The 20,542-nt window shown below is 35.3% G+C and overlaps 1 protein-coding gene across 8 annotated transcripts in view; it reads right to left on the bottom strand.

Moving 5' to 3' along the window:
• znf385d (zinc finger protein 385D) overlaps positions 1–20,542 on the bottom strand; it is a 288,683-nt gene that overhangs the window by 51,525 nt on the left and 216,616 nt on the right. The gene's annotated exons all lie outside the window — the stretch shown is intronic.

Here is a 20,542-nt window from a genome sequence, read left to right on the forward strand (position 1 = left end):
ACAACATCTACTATTATTTTATTTAATGTAATATCCATTTCATCAATGCAAGAAAAAATGCAACTCGGTGAACACAGGCAAGGATACTTTTCATGATTTTAATGTATTGTTTTGTTAGTAACAACAATAATTGCTTTTGCATAAGCTCTAAAATCATTTTGAAATTAAGTCGTTTCTGCTCACTGAGTTTCGAATACAATTTTTTTATACTTTGAAATGGAAACACTTTCTGCCAAAGGACCTACTGTAGGTGCCTGTTTATTCTGCAAAGCAGTGTAGTAATTACTTGAATATGTTTAATGACTTTTGAAAAGGACTTTGTAAGATCCATTGGTAGTTTTGACTATGAGTATGAAAGCAATGTTACACAGTGCGCTTCTCAATCCACATAGTTTTTTCCTGCTTGGCTTTATTTAATCCAAGTCCTGAATGCAACTTTTTTTCTTTAAATGAAATACAGGAGTCCAATTTCCCCTGAGGAGAAATGGTTCAGTAAATACACTACTGACCTTATAACACTATCAGAATTCATCATAGTGACTTATACAACTAGGGTGAGTAGTTTGACCTCAGAATGCCTTTTAGAGCTATGCAGCTGTAGCGTATTTCTCTTTATATCTACTTGAGTAAAAAAAGTGTGTAATCCCTTCCCCTTTTAAAAATGGCTTAAATGCAAAGACACATCTCATGGAAAAGAACAGATGTTTCTCCTTTATCCATTCAAGGCAGGCAAGGTGATTAATAATTGTAAGTATGCAGTGTATCACAACAGGGAACGGAGTGAATTCATTTCCTCCCATATTTCCCTCACAAGGTGGTTCTATGCAGCTCTTAAACAATTGGAGAGCAAACTACTTAAAGAATAAAACAGATTTCATAAATAAAGTATATTGTGTGGAAGTATTTAAAAAAAGGTAAATGCTGCAAAATGTAGAAATGGCACATGTAGACATACTGTATGTTGTTTTAAATTATGTACCTTTTTAAAGTAATTTTTACTTCTAATTTTGAAAGTAAATAAATCAGTCCAAAATCTCAAACTGTTCATAAAATTACTTCAACTAAAACTAAAACATCTTAAACATAGCAGCGGACGGATGAAACCTTACTTCAGCAGTATAGTACATGCAATATTAACAAATTATATGTACCTGTAGAATAGTCAAGAAGACTTAGCTCTGTGAACACTGGACCAGCTGAGATATCTGGTATGATGAGGTACAGTACAAAAATAAAAATAAAAATCTTCTTACAAAAGGAAATGAAGTGTTTCCAAGCCTAGACTCTAATTCCAGATGGAGTTCTCAAGTAGGACTGTGCCTGTACATTCCATTGTGATATTGCAACATTCTTCACATTGCAATCCCCAAAAGTGTCTAAAGCATAATTTCACAACTTTTCATATCAAATGGAGGACTGTTACTCTGAAACCCTTCAATGGCACAGGCAGCCAGCACACCAGAGGAGGTACAGTACTTGGGGAATCCCAGTCAAAGGCAGATAGCAACATAGTCTGAATGTGAAAAGACAATGTTTATGCTTATGAAAAATGAAGAGAGATTTGACACTGTGTTTGTCAGACCTGTCAGTTTTTTAGTATTTATATGGTACTGTACAGCCTGTAAGGGCTCCTTTGAAAATCTAAATAACACCATTAATAACAAAATCTGGAAGGGAGAATGCAAAGACACTAAACAGTACAGTATGTCAGCTGCACACTACAATTGTTGTTCTTTGAAACTGCTTTTGGATGAGGATTTGTAATACAAACAGAGCAGAGGTTCAAAACCATACCAAACTAAACACGTGTATTTCTAAAACAGAGATTGCAAAATAAAACAATATACAGTACAAGACATGATAATAAACTTCATACATCAAAGATGTCAGTCAATGCATATATTATAAAAATGCAAAGGACAAGTAAATTAAAATTGTTGTGGTCAAAACAACATATACTTTATAGTAGTAATATGTCGTAACTTGTATCATACTGTAAAAATGCTAAATGGACAGAGTGCATTGGTGATCAATCATTACATCAACATAAATGTGAAAAGAACATAAATTCAGGCAGGTGACCAATAGACACTGGCTGTTGAAAAAGTAATTTCAGAATTAGTTATACCATCATATTGTAAAACACAGGATTGTGCAGCTGTTGCCATATATCCTTAATCTATCCTTATTGAAGCCACATCCACAGTCAGTTATTTTTAAGAAAGCTGCACTGACTGTCTACAGTACATAATCTACTCAAAGACTCATCTTTTCACAATAGTTATTTAGTTATACAGTATAGTTAACTATTCACCATGTGTTCTTAAATTCAATATCAGTCCTACTGGGCCAGTTTGCTGTAGCTATTACATTACAATAAAATGACAGTGAAGCTCTAAGAATACAAGAATCCAAGTATGGTGTGGATTGGTTACAAAAAAGCTTTTGATGGTGTTCCCTATACATGGTTTGACAAGGCAGCTGCATAAGAGAAGTGCAGTAGGTTTGCCTGTACTTACTAGAATGTTTCCAAAACCCTAGAACTGAACAAGGGGATTGCTCTAATGTGGAATTGAGAAAAATAAAATTGCACAGCAATCCCAACTATAAACAGGTTTTCCTAATCTAATAGAACAACCTAAAAGTCTAACTCTTAAAACGTAATTAAGTCTACTTACAGAATTGGTGATGAAGCACACAGTAAATAATTATTTTGTTTCAAAGGGCAAGGGCTTATAAAGCATACCCTAAAATACAATTCTTTTTTTAAATGGTGGTGGCTAAACACAGCACCTTGTTCAGACATCCAACATGGTCACAGGACAGACTTGTTCTCTTGTTCTGAAAGGTACCCAACCCAGGAACCGTTCACATGAAAGTTTTACTGACTCACAAGCCACAGAGGGCAACTATACAGAATATTTATAAAAACGTGGGCTTGCTGGCTGAAGTAAACAATCCTGCTTTTCTAACTATGGATATTGGAAGTCATAAACATCTACCAATTAGGCCAACTTTAGTTTGGTTTTGTAGGGGCATCAATGAAATAATGGAAGACAGACATGCACATATCAAGGAGATGGTATCAGTACAAAATCGCCATCATGTCATTGGTAATGTATACAGTTCTATTTTACTAGCTGTCTGAGACTGGGATTTCCTTTGTATCCTCCAAGCAATGCTTTAAACTGCATTCAAAAAGAAAAAAATAGAACTTCACAGGAGCAAGCCATTGCATGGTATTTTTTAAAGAACTTGATACACTATTTCTTGCAAGAAGCGACTATGGCATAGCTCCTGTCTCAAAGAAGAGACAGAAGGATTAATATTAGAAGTGCAAGATCAGGCATTGGAAACCAGATAATATCAAAAGAACATTTTAAGCAACAAGTACGTATCAAATGTAGAATGTGTAGCAAAGTAAATGAAAATATTAGTGAAATAAGTGGTGGTCTGACCAGTGCTGCCCCCAGTTATGTGTGAGTATATAAAAAGACATAATAAAGTAGTTATTTTCATTGGTTGATTTGTAAAGAGCCACAGTAGATGCTCAAATACCTGAGAGATGGTGTGAATATATCATAGATAAAGCCATAAACATCAATGACAGTAATATCATGTGGACATACCAACTCAGACTGAATGTACCATCTTCTTAAATCACCCATTGTACTCCACAATAAAAAAAGAAAATGATGCCTCCTGACGGATGTTCCGGTGCTATTTCATACGATCATATAATTTGAAATTGTGAGAATGGGGAGTTCTAGGACAAAAGTAGTGCTTGTGTTGATACATGTGCTCTGAATCTTTAAAAGGGGTTATGAAGGAAAACAACTGAGACCAATTTATGACCACAACAGAATGAGTGGAGCCAATCACACAAATGTGAATTACACAGTGTGACTTCAGGGGGGAAGTGGCCTCCACCGTGTGCGTGTCATTGATGCCCCTTTCAGCCTGCTGAAACCTTTTCACTCTTACACACTGTTTTTCCTTGCACTGTGTGTGTCGTAACATTGTAACATGTTGCACCACATAGTCAGAAAGCTTTGGATCCTCGGCTCGCAGACCCCCAGGTCCAGAGTCTCCAACTCACTTATGCCACACCTGGAGCATTCCCACCCACTCTCCTACTCATCTGGAGCTTCCAGTTTACTAATGATATACATGGACCCTCCTGCTGCTCCACTCTATCATCCCCAATAATGCCAGGGACTATCTGATGTCTTCTGGTTGAGCCCCACATACAATTAGTCTGAGCCTTAGTCTTGCTCTTAGACCTCTTCGAACTAATAGTCTGAGTCTCTAGAGCACTTGCTGAGACTCAATATACATTCCTTATATAAAGTCACACACAACCTCACTCTCTCACCCCAGGTTGTGTATTCACAGCTGTTGGCACACCTTCCCAACCACCACTGCCTTCACATATACAGAACACAGCTGCCATCACACCTTCCTCATGCCAGATGGACCCCAACATTTACACCCATATTTGTCCTACTGTCCTACACAAGGATTTTGGTGGATAATACCACAACGTTTGTGATCATGGAGTGTAGAGTTAGCAGGTTTAGCCATTTATGCTCTTAGTGCTCTACAGTGCATTTCAGTTGTTTCAATTGTTGTTATTTTACCCTTTCAGTGAGCAAACCAGGATTTTCTGAAATGTTTAGAATCAGTGCATGTTGCAACTACAGGGTTCAATCAGAGTGGCAAATGAGCAATTGTACAGGGTGAGACACACAAGAGCCCTTTTTCTATAAAATAGTCACATCTTAATTGAAATCTTGGGATGAGCTACCACAACACCCTGCACGCTGCTACAAAAGAATGTTTGAATACAGGTGTCAAGGAAGATGGGAAAGTGGTTAGAAAACCAAAGAAATTATATCAATTTTAAATGCAAGATTAACATTCTGAAAAATGTACACATTATTTTCTCTTCAAAAACCCATATTAGATGTCAGGGAGCAAGCTTTGTTGCCAAATATCCCCATCTCATGGAGCATCTGGATGAAAGCTGACATTTATTTCAGGAACCAATGTATTTAATTTTTATTTTTGCATAAATAAAATGTTTATAAATGTGTTTTCTCTTTGGTATTCAGTTAGCACCTCTCTAGCAAAGCAAAAGATAGCATCAATGCACAATGTTTTTCACACTAGGATCCACCAGACTATAGGATGTACCATTTCCTCAAATAGCAGATGGGATTACACCTTATCTATTTTTTATTAACACACAGAAGGGCTGGCTTCAGTCTGCAACACCTGATGTTTCACTTCAATCCTTATATAATAAGCCTGAACCTAAATATTTTTTTAGTAGTTACAAATTTAATTTAATATCATAATTGTCAAGAAAAATAAATATACAACAACATAGGGGTATAATATATCATAAGTATACCCTCTTAACATACATGTCTGCATCAAAACCAAAAAAAACTGTTTTACACTTAGCCTAGAAAATATTAGACTGCTTCTGATGGAAGATAAAGTGACAATTTATTTTTGATAGATTATAGATTGGTATATGTATATTATTAAAATGAAGTAGTTCAGGTGGGTTGCTGCGTCAGCTTGTGTAGGCTGCCATGCTGAAAAAAAAGAAGGAAGGGAGCACAACGTTTCGGCCGTGGAGCCTTCTTCAGGTTAGCCTTCTTCAGGTTGCACACCTGAAGAAGGCTCCACGGCCGAAACGTTGTGTTCTCTTTCTTCTTTTTTTCAGCATGGAATAAACCTATTACTTGTTCCTTTGTATTATTAAAATGTACTTGTAAAAAGGAACCCGAGAGAATTCCATTCCATTTTCCATTTATTTTTCTCTCAAACTGAAATCAAACAATTGTCGGTTACATTAAAATATTTTAAGTAGATTAATCAAGAGGTTGTTGAAATATGGTATAGTATATGAATGAAAAAAAGTTATTTTCCATGAAGATTACAGATTACATTTTTAATTATGTCAAAGACTTTAAACAAACTGTCTTTCTTGACAGAAATATACTATGAATAAAAAAATATTTTAATAAATAAATAAGATAATTGTTATGTCAAATTTGAAACCAAAGTTACAGATAAAAATGAATGCACCTAAGAATAAAATATTATGTTGCTGAATTGAATTAACCTTTATTGCCCTAAGGGAATTTGACTTGGCACATCAAGAGTTTATAACACCTAACATACTGTATATGAAATAATACAACAGAGCAATAGTACAATACCAAAATACAAAACAACTCCAAACAACATTGTTCAGTCAGAACACAATGCATTATCATAAGATTAAAAAACGTCACAACTGCTTAATTCAGTTGGTAATAGATGACCTATTGGGAGGCACTACCTCTCCCACCGAAGAGGTAGAGGGTGGGAGATCATATTACTTTACCTCCACACACCCGAACGAGGGAAGATTTGAAACACAGAAAAGCGTTAAGGGTTGAAACTGTTACAAGATATGGGGTTTTAAATGGAAAAAGTTAAAATAAAGCTATGATAAAGTTTTAAAAATATAAAATAACTAATCCCCTGTTGAAGGGAATAAAATGAAAGTTGAGCAACAGATCAATTCGTTTCTTGTTGCAGTGGCAAAATAAGATGGGGGGGGGGGGGGGCACATCTTTTAAAAATATTTACAATATACGACTATTAACAAATTTATAAAGGCAAAAGTTCATAGCTACGCTCACCTATTCCTTCCATCATCATACAGTACATGAGGCAACCTTACAACAAGTTAAGAGACTTGGCAACTTCAGGGGAATCTCATACAGTATATTACAAAAATATCTGTGGTATCTGCAGTGTGGAAATGCTGGTGCTTTGGATCTGTCCCAGCTTCCTGTCGCCTAGGAAAATGGTGGCATGACTCTGTTCCTTATATCCTAACCTTTTCTCCCTGGATCACTTTTTTATTTAAAAGACTTATGGTTTGTCTACCAGTGAATCATGCTCAATACATAAATGTGGATGTTCCCATAGGCTTTAGTCTGCGGACCTACTTACTGGTTTTCGATTCAGGTGAGCTCTGAATGTCCAGTGCTACTTGATTACTTTAACCAGTCTTGAACTTTATTGCCATATGCAACCGGTACATGTACTGGTACAATGGAATTCTTACTTACAGAAAGTCTCTCGATTGTTAAAAAAGTGTAAAACACAAAGTGCATCAGGACAATATACAGTTCAAACAAACAGTAGACAATGTACAAGTAAACAGTTTGAATGTAAGCAATGCAAACATGTAAACAATGACTGCAGATGTGCAATAAATAAAATTACAATGAGGTAGATGGTGTAGGTGTGGTGCGAGGGGCATGGCCAAATGTGCTCGACAATTGCACTATTTGTGGGTAGAAGCTATTGAAAAATCTGGTGGCAAGTGTTTGTATGCTCTTGTATCTCTTGCCTGAGGGCAGTGGGGTGAAGAGCTTAAGCCCGGGGTGTTGACTGTCCTCTGTGATGGCCAGAATTCTACCACGGTAGCGGTCCTCATAGAGCTGTTTAATCTCTATATGACCACATACCATACCACACGGTGATCCCATTGGACACTCTCTATGGTGCAGCGGTAGAAGTTCACCAACACAAGCCCTGCCATCCCCCATCGCTTGAGGCACCTCAGGAAATAGAGGTGCCACTGAGCCTTTTTCAAGAAAAAGTCTGTGTTCACAGTCCAGGTTAGGTCATTAAAAATGTGAATTCCTAAAAACCTAAAGTTGGTGACTGTTTCCACTTCCGTTCCACCAATACTGAGTGGGCTGTGAGTGTGTGGCCTGTGTCTCTGAAAGTCCACCATTAGTTTAGTTAAAACTTTTGTTTTACTCATGTTCAAGTCCAGGTTATTGCTATGACACCGCCTCAGCAACTGTACGACTTCATCCCTGTAAGTGGACTCGTCATCACCACTGATCAGGCCTATTATAGTGGTGTCATCCGCAAATTTAATGATGCAGTTGTTACTGTGTCTTGCTGTGCAGTCCTGAGTGAATAGGGAGTACAACCTTGGATTCAGACAGCAGCCATGTGGGGTACCATTGCTCAGGGTGAGTGGTGTTGATGTTTTATTACCTATCCGCACTACCTGTGGTCTCTCGATTAGGAAGTCCAGCAGCTAGTTGCAGACCGAGTTGCATAGTCCTAATCCCCTGAGCTTTGTCACTAGTTGTCTAGGTATGATTGAATTGAATGCTGAACTGTAGTCCACAAACAGCATCCTCACATACAGTACTTGGTGTCCAGTTGTTCCAAGACTGTATACAGAGCTATGGCGACAGCATCATGCACTGATGTGTTGTTCTGGTAGACGAACTTCAAGGGGTTCAGGGACTCTGATGGAGGAGTTAATGTGTGACAACACCAGCTTCTCCAGGCATTTCATCTCCACTGATGTAATTGCTACAGATGTTAATGCTACTGGACTGTAATCTTTCAGGCATGTCACTTTTGTCTTTTTGGGGAGTAGAACAATGGTGTTTTTTTTTTAAGCAGGTGGGGACAATGGACTGTGACAGGGAGGAGTTAAAGATGTCCATAGACACTGTGGTCAGCTGGGACACACATATCCTGAGGCTGCAGGGTGGTATCCCATCAGGCCCTGCAGCCTTACGGATTTTCATCCTACTCAGAGTTGTCTGCACATCCTGCTCCGAGAGTTTCAGAACAAACTCTGTACACTTGGGGTCTTCTCAGCAGTGTCCGTGTTCAGAGCATCAAAGCAGGCATAGAAATGGTTCAGCTCATCAGGCAGGGATGTGTTGTTTGTGTCAATCTTGTGTCAAGTGCCTGCAGCACTTGTAGCCTGTGACTGACAGTAATTCTTGCCGCAGTCTCCGGGTGTCATCGCATATTCATGCCATATTCTGTAGCTCCCTTTAGCTCATTTTATGCCTTTCTCTAATGCGTACTGTGATTCCCTGTACAGCTCTTTGTCCCCCAAACGCGGCGGATCTATCATTTATTTTATTCTGAATGTCCTTGTTGAACCAAGGTTTCTGATTGGAAAATGTCCAAATTTTATTTTCTGGTGCACAATTGTCGGTGCAATATTTAATATAGCTGGGAACCATGTCCGTATACTCATTTAAATCTGTGTTGGGAGCATCCCAGTCTGTACATAAAAGCAGTCTATTAACCTGCTTCAATGGTGGCATAGCAAAGAGTAAAATCTTCTCTAGGAATCAAGCCATTTATGCTTGGAATGGATGAGTTATAAGGAGCATAGAGATTTATTACTAAACATTTCTTCCCTGAATATTTCCAGATAGCAATTCCAATAGGGCTGAGGCAATAAACTGGAAATAGAGGGGAATGTAAGGGGCCTATTATAAAGCCTCACTGGACTTCATTTGCAAGAAGTGTATCCACAGATTCAGGGTTGGAAAGTGCAGAAACAAGATTTTTACCAGTAACAGGAGATGAAGGAAGTATAGAGAGACAAACAGAAAAACCAAATGACTCAGGGTTTGATTGGAGCTCCATGGTGAGTTTAGGGATATGGATTGGGGTAGAGATATTCACCAGGAATAATTTGGGTGGACATGAAGTGGAATAATCTGAAGAAGGTGATGGGGGAAAATGTGCCAGTGTGGGTTTTACCACAGTAGCTAAAGATGCTTGAGACCAATGCAAAGGTAAATGTTAGAGTTCAGTATATGTAGCTACTGTAGTTTCATAATGATGGTGATCAGGTACAGCTGTGTAAGATTGACTTGTCATTGGTATCCCTCCCGAACTTCAGTTAATAACTTTCATTTAATAAAACACCCTTTATCCTACATTGCCTTAAGGATGTTATTAACTTCTTCCTTTTTGAGCACCTGAGGGAAATATTCATTTAGTACATAAGCCATCCACCATTCATTGTAATAGTTTCCAATTATTGTACTCATAATGAATTATAAACCAAAATATAAATAGTTTAGTTTATTATACTAAAAAGCAAAGTAATTCACAAGCCCATTTTCGTTTGTTTGTCCTATTGTCATAGAAACAGTCGGAATTAAGTAAGAAAGCTTTGCTCATTACACAAATAAGGACTTTAGCCACAGCCAAATTTCAAGAATGCTTGTAGGAAGAAGAACTTCTATTTCTGAAACACACAAGAAGTTTTGTTTCCCTATCCATAATCTTGCATATGTTAACTTCTGTTTCAGATTTTGTACCATTCCATTTGTTTTTATTATTTCTGTATGATAGCTAAAGAAGAAGTCAAGCTTTTTCTTATCAACAGTTGTGGTACTTGATATTGATTGTTGAATTTCTGAACTTTAGTGGTGTTATGGTTAGTTCACAGACATCCTTTGAGGGTTTCAAATATGATCAAATGGTTTCTCTAGTATTCTAAACTTGCATTGGGACAGCACACATTGTAGGCAAACCAGACACCTCCACTAGTTCTGGGAGTCACATTATTTGGTATACAACATAAGCAACTAATTTCATTTATTTTATTCTTACTGTACTTGTTTTGTTTTTTTCTTAAAACTTGTTTATTTAAAAATAGTTACTGTCATATAGAATTAAAGTGGGATGCTGAATGGGCAAAAAAAAACTGCAATGGAACATGTTGTTATTCATAATTTACAAATGATCCTTAAAATATAATAATGCTTAAAATTTCCATGGAACGGAAATTGAAAGTTTTATGTAGATAAAGCCATGATGAAGATAGGTTTCCCATCCATTAGCAAAGTCATGCTTATTATGTACAGTACTAGGCAGTGAAGCATGTTGTAGCTTATGAGCACAGTGGGATAGCAAATCTAGCTGTGGGCATTCATATAAAATGGTGAATTGCAAATTGAGAATGCAAGTAATTTTGTAAACTGCCACAGCAATTTATTGAATGGAAAACTGAGACAGTAAAAATGGTTGAAATTACGTTTTATTAGTCACTGGTATTTTATATTTATTTTTGTGCAGGTGCAAGTTTAGACATACAAAAGCAACAATGGATATAAAGCAGATCCCAGAAACCCAGATGACCAGTAGGATGTCAAATGTTGTGAAATAGAGAGCTGTGTGTGGTTGAGATATCTACAGTAGGTACAGTATGACGCCAACCTGTGTTGAAATACACTAGACTTCTTCTTCTTCTTTTAAATCATTTTAAAACTACATCAGATCAGCTGCAGTAAATATTCATTTAGTGCATAAGCCATTCCCTTTTTACTTTCTAGAAGTTTACCAATATTGTCCTCATAATGAATAATACACCAAATAATTAAATCTCTCTCTAAAGGTTGAGTATTTTTCTGAGTATTGCAATCATAGATATGATTTCTTTTGTTTTCTGTGTAATATAAACATACATACATTATAAGAAAATATCATTTTCCTGCTATTGCAGTAACCTGAAGCTCACCTGGACAACAAATATTCTAGCCAGCATGTTTTTGGAAAGTGGGAAGAATTTAAATTGAAACATACAAAAAGAAAAATAAAAGGTTATCAGAATAAAATGTAAAAGAACATAGGGAGTACGTGTAAACTTCACAGAGAATTTTCCTAGAATTGAACCTGTCTGGAATTCCTAGTCTGGAATTGTACCTACAATTCAAGAGCTGTGACACCTGTCATACCACTGTGCTGACACAGTATACAGATACTAAAATGAAAAATGAATAAGCAAACAAAATGTGGTCAGCTGGGTATTTGACAGCTATTTATGTTTAACCTCTATTTCTTTAATGTCTCCACACTGCTTTTCAAAATGTTAATTTACTTCTTGATTTCCCATAGAGTTTCCCATTTTTTACGGTAATTTTTTTTCCTGCTGACTTTAGTCTAAAGAAAGCTTACTTATTTAAACTTTGTGAATACAACTATTCTGTCATTCTTTTTATTAAGAGCCTTGAAAGCATACACTTAGCTGAAGAGAAGACAGAAACCAGATGCTTACGCAATCCATTGTAAGTAACATAACATACTTTACTTCCCTTAAGTGGCATTTCACAGAGAAAACCATCTCCTAGGATCAAATAAATCTTGAATACTATTCTGTTTGTTCGAAATGATTTCATTTTCTACCCCCGTCATATTTGTTTCAATAAGTTGTCTTGTTACCTTATTAGCCACCATTGTTTAATTACTAATTTATTTGGCAGACATTCTTGTCTAAAGTAATTAAATTTGTACTCATTTATATAGATTTGTTTAACTGACATAATTCAGGCGAGGTAACTTGCTTAATGGTAGAGCAGTTTAATTATAACGCAGCTTTTTCTTTTCTTTTTTTTCTTCCTTCTATAATGTTAAAAATTAGTTTATAATACATGCAATTCTGAAAATACAAACACACTTGAAATCTAAAATCATCTGCTTTAAAATAAGCAAAAACAAAACATGAAATCTCCCTTTTGAAATAAAGAGCTACCTCCACATACTGTAACAGTAAAAAATATTCCTAAATAAATAATTCAGACAAATCCATATCCATTTAAATCCATGGAGCTGGCAGAACCAAAGTTAAAATGCTGTTTTTGTCTTTAAGAACGACCACAATTGCATGCTGGTATATCTTTGCTGTCCAAAATAAATACTGTATATACAGTATAAGTCTTTCACCATAGTGAAACTAACACAGTTAAATATTAACTTAATAGTGATGTATTGCTGACATCACCAGACAGAACATCACCAGTCATTTACAAACCTTTAATCCCAGGGCTCTTTCTGTTTTAGACAGTTGGTATTTTTTTAAACTGTTCTGCACAATGTCCATTGTAGCAGTGGAGATTATTTGAAATGAATACCCAACAGCAGAAGGTAGAATATAAAAAGGCTTGTAGAGTGACAGAGACATAATTGCTAACACATTATGAAAAGTACGAAAGAAAAAAGCATATACAGTATTAACCTGAAAAAAACACCATAGACAAATGTTACCATATACTGTATGAAAATTTCATTCTGCAATTGCAACAGAAAAAAAATGTTTCCGATAAAGAAAAAGAAAATCTTCACATTGATATCAATGTGAAATATGTAATATGAAGACTGAAATACTCATATTTATATATTATATATTAAATTCACAGTGAAAAAACTGATTTAATTAGTAAAATCTACATTGAAAATCTAGTATCAGTATAATTCACTGTAAATAGCTTATTATGGATTCATAAAGAATTGTTAGTGTATGTTTGAGGTCAGCGAGATCTTCTTCATTTTGTTTTGACAGAACTCAATATCCTGCAGTAAGTGGAAATAATACAGGCTCAATTTATATTCTGAGAGAAACAAACAACAAATATCATAACAAAATGGCTGATCAGAAGTCAGAATGTTTGTTAACCATTAAAAATGAAAATGCCAAAGAGGTCATGCACTTGACTGACATTTGCTTGTTTTTGATCTTCAGCAAGGTGTCTTTTCTTAGTTTCTTACAAACGTCCACTTACTCAATTATATCAGCCTTCAGACATCTATCGTTGCCAAGAATGTAAAAACTGTAAAAAGTTAACTTTAGAAAGTTTTAAGCAAACTAGAGATGGTCATTTCATCCCATCTTGACTGTTTGATAATTAAGTGGTTACTTGAATCAAAAAATTCAATAACTGTTTTCTTAAAAGTGCAACAACCTGGCAGAGTAACCTGTTCCAGATACCCACAAAGCTTCATGTAAGGAAATGTTTTTATTGTCTGTCCAAAACAAATTTCGTTTTCATTTTCCAACTGTAAACCAATGTCTCTGCTTCAATACGGAGTGTGAATTGAATTGACCCTGTCTACTACATCTAGAATTTTATATACTGTGATACACCTGGGGGTGATGTGATGTTTCACATATAGTAGGTTTGGCCAGAAAAACAGAAGCATACAGTAAATGCAGCTGTAACTGTAACTAACTGAGCTGCATCTCTCTTTGATTTTCAGCTGTTTTTTTATCCCGTTTATGCTCCATAACATTACCCAGGTGCTGTTGGACCAAAGTCAGCTCCCAGCTCTCAGCTGTTTTGTCTTTCCACATCATCTTCACATGAATGTTGAGGTTCTTCAGCACTCCTATTTCAGCCACAACACTTTTGTATTGTTTACACAGCAGATTCGGGATTTTAGATTGCTTTAAGGTTTTACATACATAGATTTGGTTTTTTTTTATCTTTTGTTATTTGATTCCTTTTCTTCTTTCCGCTGGATAATCTCATTCTCAAGTATTAAAACCTAGTTCCCCTTTTCTTTTTCATCCCTCTGGCTGGCCTCCATGGCCTCTACAGAGAGAATCCTCTACTCCAGCTGTTTCTTATCAGTAACGGTCTGTCTCATCTGGAACTAAAGACCCTCAACGTGTGTTCTCCTATCTTTCATTTCTGCTTGTCGTGGACACTCTAGATGGGTGTTTGGTGAGAGAAGTCATAACTTAGCCTGGCCTTTTCCAGCTCTTCCTGGATGCTTTCATTACTGTGAGATTCCCCCAGCTCTTCATTCGCTTCATTTAAACACATCTACATCTAACAGGCAGATATCTTGTGTTCTAAGCTTTTCATTTGCTGATGTTCAGCCTCCAGGGCTCCACTCTTCACACTCAGCTCATTAGTCTACTGAGTGCACTCTTGAAGCAGTTTATTCAGATCAGCAGTCTGCTTGATCTCAGTCTGGCTGGTGGACCAATCAATTTTCTGGAGATCTCATGTCCACTTGCTTTTTTTCCACTCCATCCTTTCCAGTAGAGCTGGGGAGGTTCACCTGTTTCTCCTCCTGCTTACATTCTCAACTGGAGGGGGAAATCTTTCCTACTTTAGATTAAGTTATTATCTGTCTTATGTATTATTCTTTCCTTTTTAGAGGATTATAGGGCTTCAGGAACTGATACCAGGTTTGTGTTCATGTGCTGCAGTACTCCAGTTCCTAACAGCATCTTTTCTTCATCTTCTTTCTCATAAGTCAAGCTTATGCGTTGTGGCTATACTCCATATTGGATTCCAACTTTTTGCTCTATAACAAGAATATTGCTTTTTATTGTTTCCCCAAATTATGTTAAAGAACACAAAAGTAATGGCATACAAATGTTATTTTTGATTTACAGTCAAGCTGTTTGTATTTAGGATATTAAATAAAGGAGAATATTGTATTTATATTTGATTATTTAAGAACCAACATATCTTGGGTTTTATCCAGTGATTTGTAATGACCACAGGTGTAAAAGTCACCATGTATTGTGTCCCTCTGATGCAATAAACATCATGAATTCTATGACTCACTGAGCTAAACTATCTCATGTGAAACTATTTAGTCTATTGAGTGCACTCTTGAAGCAGCTATTTTGAGTATTTGCCTATTTATCTTTTTTTTTTCTTAAGACTGTAAAATGCAAAATTGAATTTACAGCACATCTGGAGATTGACTGGGCAAGTTTGAAATGTTAAATGTTTATTTACAAGTGAAGTACTCTGTTGCATTGGCCAATAGGTATGGAAGCACTTTTACCTACATAAGTAAATAAAATACACTTTTCTGTAAACTTCACAATTCATTTTACTGATATCATAATCAGTTACTCTACATCATCAAAAAAAAAAAAGTGAGCCAGTTCCAGGTGCAGCCAGGTATACCCAAGGGAGCTTCACAGATGAAGTTGTATTCTTTTAAACATCTACATTTCCTTTGTTTGTTCCATAATTTATTATTTCCATAACTATGATAATTGTTTATCTTATCTGTCTTATACTGCCATAGTCTGGGAATTATGATGGCTGATATAATGAACTGGTGTCCTAGACTGGTCATTCTCCAATTAATTATGATAAGATTCAAATATTAAGAATACATTTTATCCATTTAAAATGGTCTAAACACACCAGGTTTGCTATTGCAATTTATTTCTGCACATATTTAAATGGCACCTTTAATATCCTGACCAGAATGAGAGCACAATTCCCACCAGTTGTATTTTTGCCATCATTAGGTTTCATTGTTTTGGTTTCTTGTATGATTGTTGTTTTTCTTCAAATACTTTTGTTGGCTTGTGTGTACAACCTGGTTTACTGTAGAAATTGCACATGTGAATTACAGTATATAAATAATTATGATTAACACTTTCCCACACTTTTATATGTGTGTTATTTTTTGTTTCCCACAGCACATTAATCTTACTATTGCTTTAATTATGGATCAATCCTTACATGCACCAGCTCCTTTATTTTTGCACTCTGAACTCCTTAATTGGTTTAGAAATGTGTTTTTATTATATGAAACTGTATAAACATCCTCAGCTAGGACCCATAGTCACTGGACATTCCATATGGCATTAACAAGTTTTGCTGTCCTGTAAACTTTCAAAGAATATAACAATGAAATGAGAAAAATGCGTATCTTAGATTGAGATTTAGCTGAGTGTAACTGAGACGTTTAACAGCCTAAATTCTTGTAAAACACTAAACGAAACAATTGATTAGGTTACAGTGATTTTGTTTCAATATAACATACTTGTATGGAATGAAACACTACCAGACATTGTTGTTTAATTTAGCATTAAGCCATTATTTTTCAAATTTAATTTAAAGAGAGGATAAGTATATTCAGTAAAACCTAAACAAAAATATGTCTGTAAATCACATAATGACTTTAGCATGTTTTATTTTTCTTTAAATATGAAAGAGGTTGTGATCATTAGGATGCAAAATCAAAATGTGCAAGAAATTAACAACATTCGAATGTGTTGATCTGTTATTAAACTTACAGTACAAAAAGCAATTTACCATAAATCAAGTGTTGAGGAAATAAAAAACAGATGCTGCAGAGTTATACATGTACTGTACAAAGAAAGAGATATATGTACAACTCATCTCTCATTGAAATACAAAGGTATATTGTGTATTTTAGGGCTTTTCCAAGTGAGAGATTAATTAGGCTGATTAATCATCTAAGGAATTGATTGGAGATTATTTGTTTCAAATTTTTCAGTCACCATGTAGTTTTTATTTTCTGGATACTACAAGTTAAGGTCAAAAGCAATCAACATGCATGAGAAATCACAGCCTTTCACGGTTTTCACAAAGCCAATCACATAAATATTTGCATATTTGCAGTCAAATTGCAAATCGTTTTAACTGGTTTCACAGCAGCAGTTTGGGGTTTAAAGTAGAAGAACAATGCACTGCAGAATTCCAGGATGTTGTGGAAACTTGGAGGTAAAAATTGAAGTGTTATCCACTGGAAATGCATGAAATGTTACTTTGGCCATGACTAATACTTTAAACCTTCTAATTTGAAAATGTGCTCTGTTCTGCAAAGATTTAGTAGTTAAGCATCCAAAAAAACCTTGCAAACTCCCTTTATTGGCTTCCTGTTAGGTTTTGTGTCGACTTCAAAATCCCCATGCTCACCAATAAGACTCTGCATGGCTTGGCACCTCAGTACAGTACCTGTCTGAGTAACTATTGTCCTACTGCCCACCTTGCCACTGTCCCTCAAGCCTGTCTACACTCTGTGGGTGACAGAGACTTCTCCTGTTATGCCCCAAAGTTCTGGAACTCTATCCCTAAGGATATCAGAGAGTCGCCTTCCCTAAACTCTTTCTAATCTAGACTAATATCCTTCTTCTTTAGAAGGGCCTTTACTTAACTGGTTCTGTTATTTATCCCTCTGCTCCTACTGTATTCAGTACCCCCATCTACTGTCTCCTCTCAATGTGTATTTTCATTGTGCATATCTTTTATATTTTTATGGTCATTGTCATTCTGTAAAGCACCTTGAGAAGCCACCTTTAAAGGTGCCATATAAAATAAAGTTTATTATTATTATTATTATTATTATTATTATTATTATTATTATTATTATTGTGTGTTCCATAAAACAAATAGTCACAACAGAAATAGATATGATTGATTAATTTTATTATCATTATAATGTAATCATGTTTTATCTTAATAATATTTTAGTATTAAATAATTTGGGATTCATATAATAATTGCAAAATAATTTCACAATAAATATAAAATGTGTAGTTTATATTTATTAGGCAGCTGTCAATTCCTAGTTTTTATTAAACCTATGTGTAAGGCAGCCTATCTTGCTACAATTGGATGTTTAAATAAGAGGTGGCACATCTGGGTGCAGGAAATCATGAATGTTCTTGAGTGGCTCAGTCAAGGGCTTGATTTGAATTCAATAGAAACTGGATTATGTTGAGGCTTGACAATAGCAGTCTATCAGCTGTCCCAAATGAACTTGTCAGAACCTGAGCAATTTTGCTCAGGAAAAATGTATAGAATTACACCATTCCACTGTCTAAATCTGGTAGAGACCAGCCCAAAAATGACAGCAGTAATTGCTGCCACAGGTGCTTCTGCCAAGTACTGACATGGGACTGTGTACTTATGCAATCAGTAAATTATTCATTATATACTGTATATTCATTGCTGGTTTTGCTGATGTCCAGCTTGATCAATACAGTTTTTAACATAAAACTTAAAATAGGTACTATATACTGAGAAACAATCATTCTAATTTGGTAGCATTTAATCCAAATATGGTATCTGTTCATCTTCAAATTCCTAGCAAAAACAAAGTTATATAGAATCTCAATTTCATAATTGTATTTAGCTATACAGTATACTGTATGATACTGTACATTCAATCTATTATAATTATTTATGCACTTTTAATGCCTTTTTTCACATCATTAAATATTTCAACCTCTTTTCAACTACTCTTACTCCCTGCAGTATACCTACAGTTGTTATGGTTAATCCTAGCTAAATATAGTATATTAGCCTATTAATATGTCTTCACTTAGATATCAGCAAAATTCATCTGTTAAATGTTAAACAAATACAAACTAATTTTCTCGGCTGTTGGTCTTGAGGTCAGCTAGTTATGAATGAATGAGACTTAGATCTTAGAGGAATGTTTTCTTTAATGCGCTGTACAAATCTCATGGTTCATCATTCTGCAGAACCAACTATTACATCATTTCTTAAAAGCTAACTTCATGTTATGCATCCTTTGTAATAAATACCACATCCTGTTTAATATAGCTTTATGGGCCGTTTTGTTTTAGTTTGCTTGTTCTTTGATCACATATGTTTTGAATAACTATGGTATTTTAATGATATTAACGTTTCTGATTTGATTATGTTCAAACCTGTATAGTATCTCCTTCTTGTTATGGAGCATTAGAATGGTGTCTTTTGTGTTTGTTTTACTTCTGTATCTTGGTTACTATGGTTTTTGGAATGTAACTCCGTCAGGGAGAGCTTTAAGACTTGCCAGATGGAGTTGATAATTTGGCCTGAAGTTTGTTTCTGTTGGGAGCCCTGTGAGGGTAAATTTGGGAATGTAGAATAAGCCATAGATTCAAACATTGCTTGTGTTTTATTTTTAATGGAGATAAACAGAAATAAATGTATATATATAAAGATCTGTGCAGTTAAAAGTTGTATTATGTTTGCTAGTTTTAAAAATATTTTTAAGCATTGACAATATAAGTACTGTATGTTTATGCAAGGTGTGAATACTTTGCAGGGAGACTAATACAGTACTTTTACAAGAAATCAAGTATACTGTATACTGTATATTGTATCAATATATCAATATTGTTTTCATTGCCAGTGGATCACAGTTGTACGTTTTAAGAAATAGCTTAGTATTGGTATGATGCCGTGAAAATAGCTATAGGTACAAAAAATATCACTGGTAAAAATAGATTAATTTTTGTTATATTAAAGATAAGATAATCTTGCTTCTGTCGCAATAATTACACTTGCTGAAAGGCTGCAGGTTTCTATAAAGACAAAATATAAAGGGTATCACAATAAACCAGACTTCTACCAATTCTTTGCAACCTCTTAATCAGATTTTTATAGCTACTCTGGAAAATACATAGTTTCCAAAGAAATGCTTACATGCTTGCATTTAATTGAATACACAAGTAATCAAAATTGAATACACTGATGTAGTAGGACTATAAATTTAGACTTTTCAGAAAAGAGAAATTGGAATAAAACTAAAGATATTGAATCAAATCAAATCAAAGTTTATTGTTGTGCATTTGATAAATAAACTTTGATTTGATTTATCATAGACTTTTCTGATCATCTTTACCAAATGTGCCAATAATTCTGGAGGGCACTGTACATCTTCACATTAAAGATTATAAACATACTGTACGTTTTGATGTAAACACAATATCTTTAGTTTTATTGCAATTTCTTTTTTCTGAAAAGTCTAAATTTAATGTTTCTTTATTAGCCCTATACAATTTCTTGCATTAGGAATTCATCTTTTCACATACCCTAGCTTTTCTCCATGGAGACACGGACAGGGAGAGAAGCTAAGGGTCAGAGCACAGGGTCCGTCATTGTACAGCGCCCCTGGAGCAGTTAGGGTTAAGGGCCTTGAACAGGGGCCCAACAGAGCAGGATTCCTTTGCCAGCCACAGGATTTGAACCAGCAACCTTCCAGTCACAAGTACAGTTCCTTAGCCACAGAGCCAACGCTCCACCTAAACTTTTAGTCCTACTACATCAGTGTATTCAATTATGATTACGTGTGTATTCAATTAAATGTAAGCATTTAATACAGT

The sequence above is a fragment of the Lepisosteus platostomus genome, chromosome 12, assembly GCF_059453375.1.
Source record: "Lepisosteus platostomus isolate fLepPlt1 chromosome 12, fLepPlt1.hap1, whole genome shotgun sequence".
Taxonomy (NCBI): domain Eukaryota; kingdom Metazoa; phylum Chordata; class Actinopteri; order Semionotiformes; family Lepisosteidae; genus Lepisosteus; species Lepisosteus platostomus.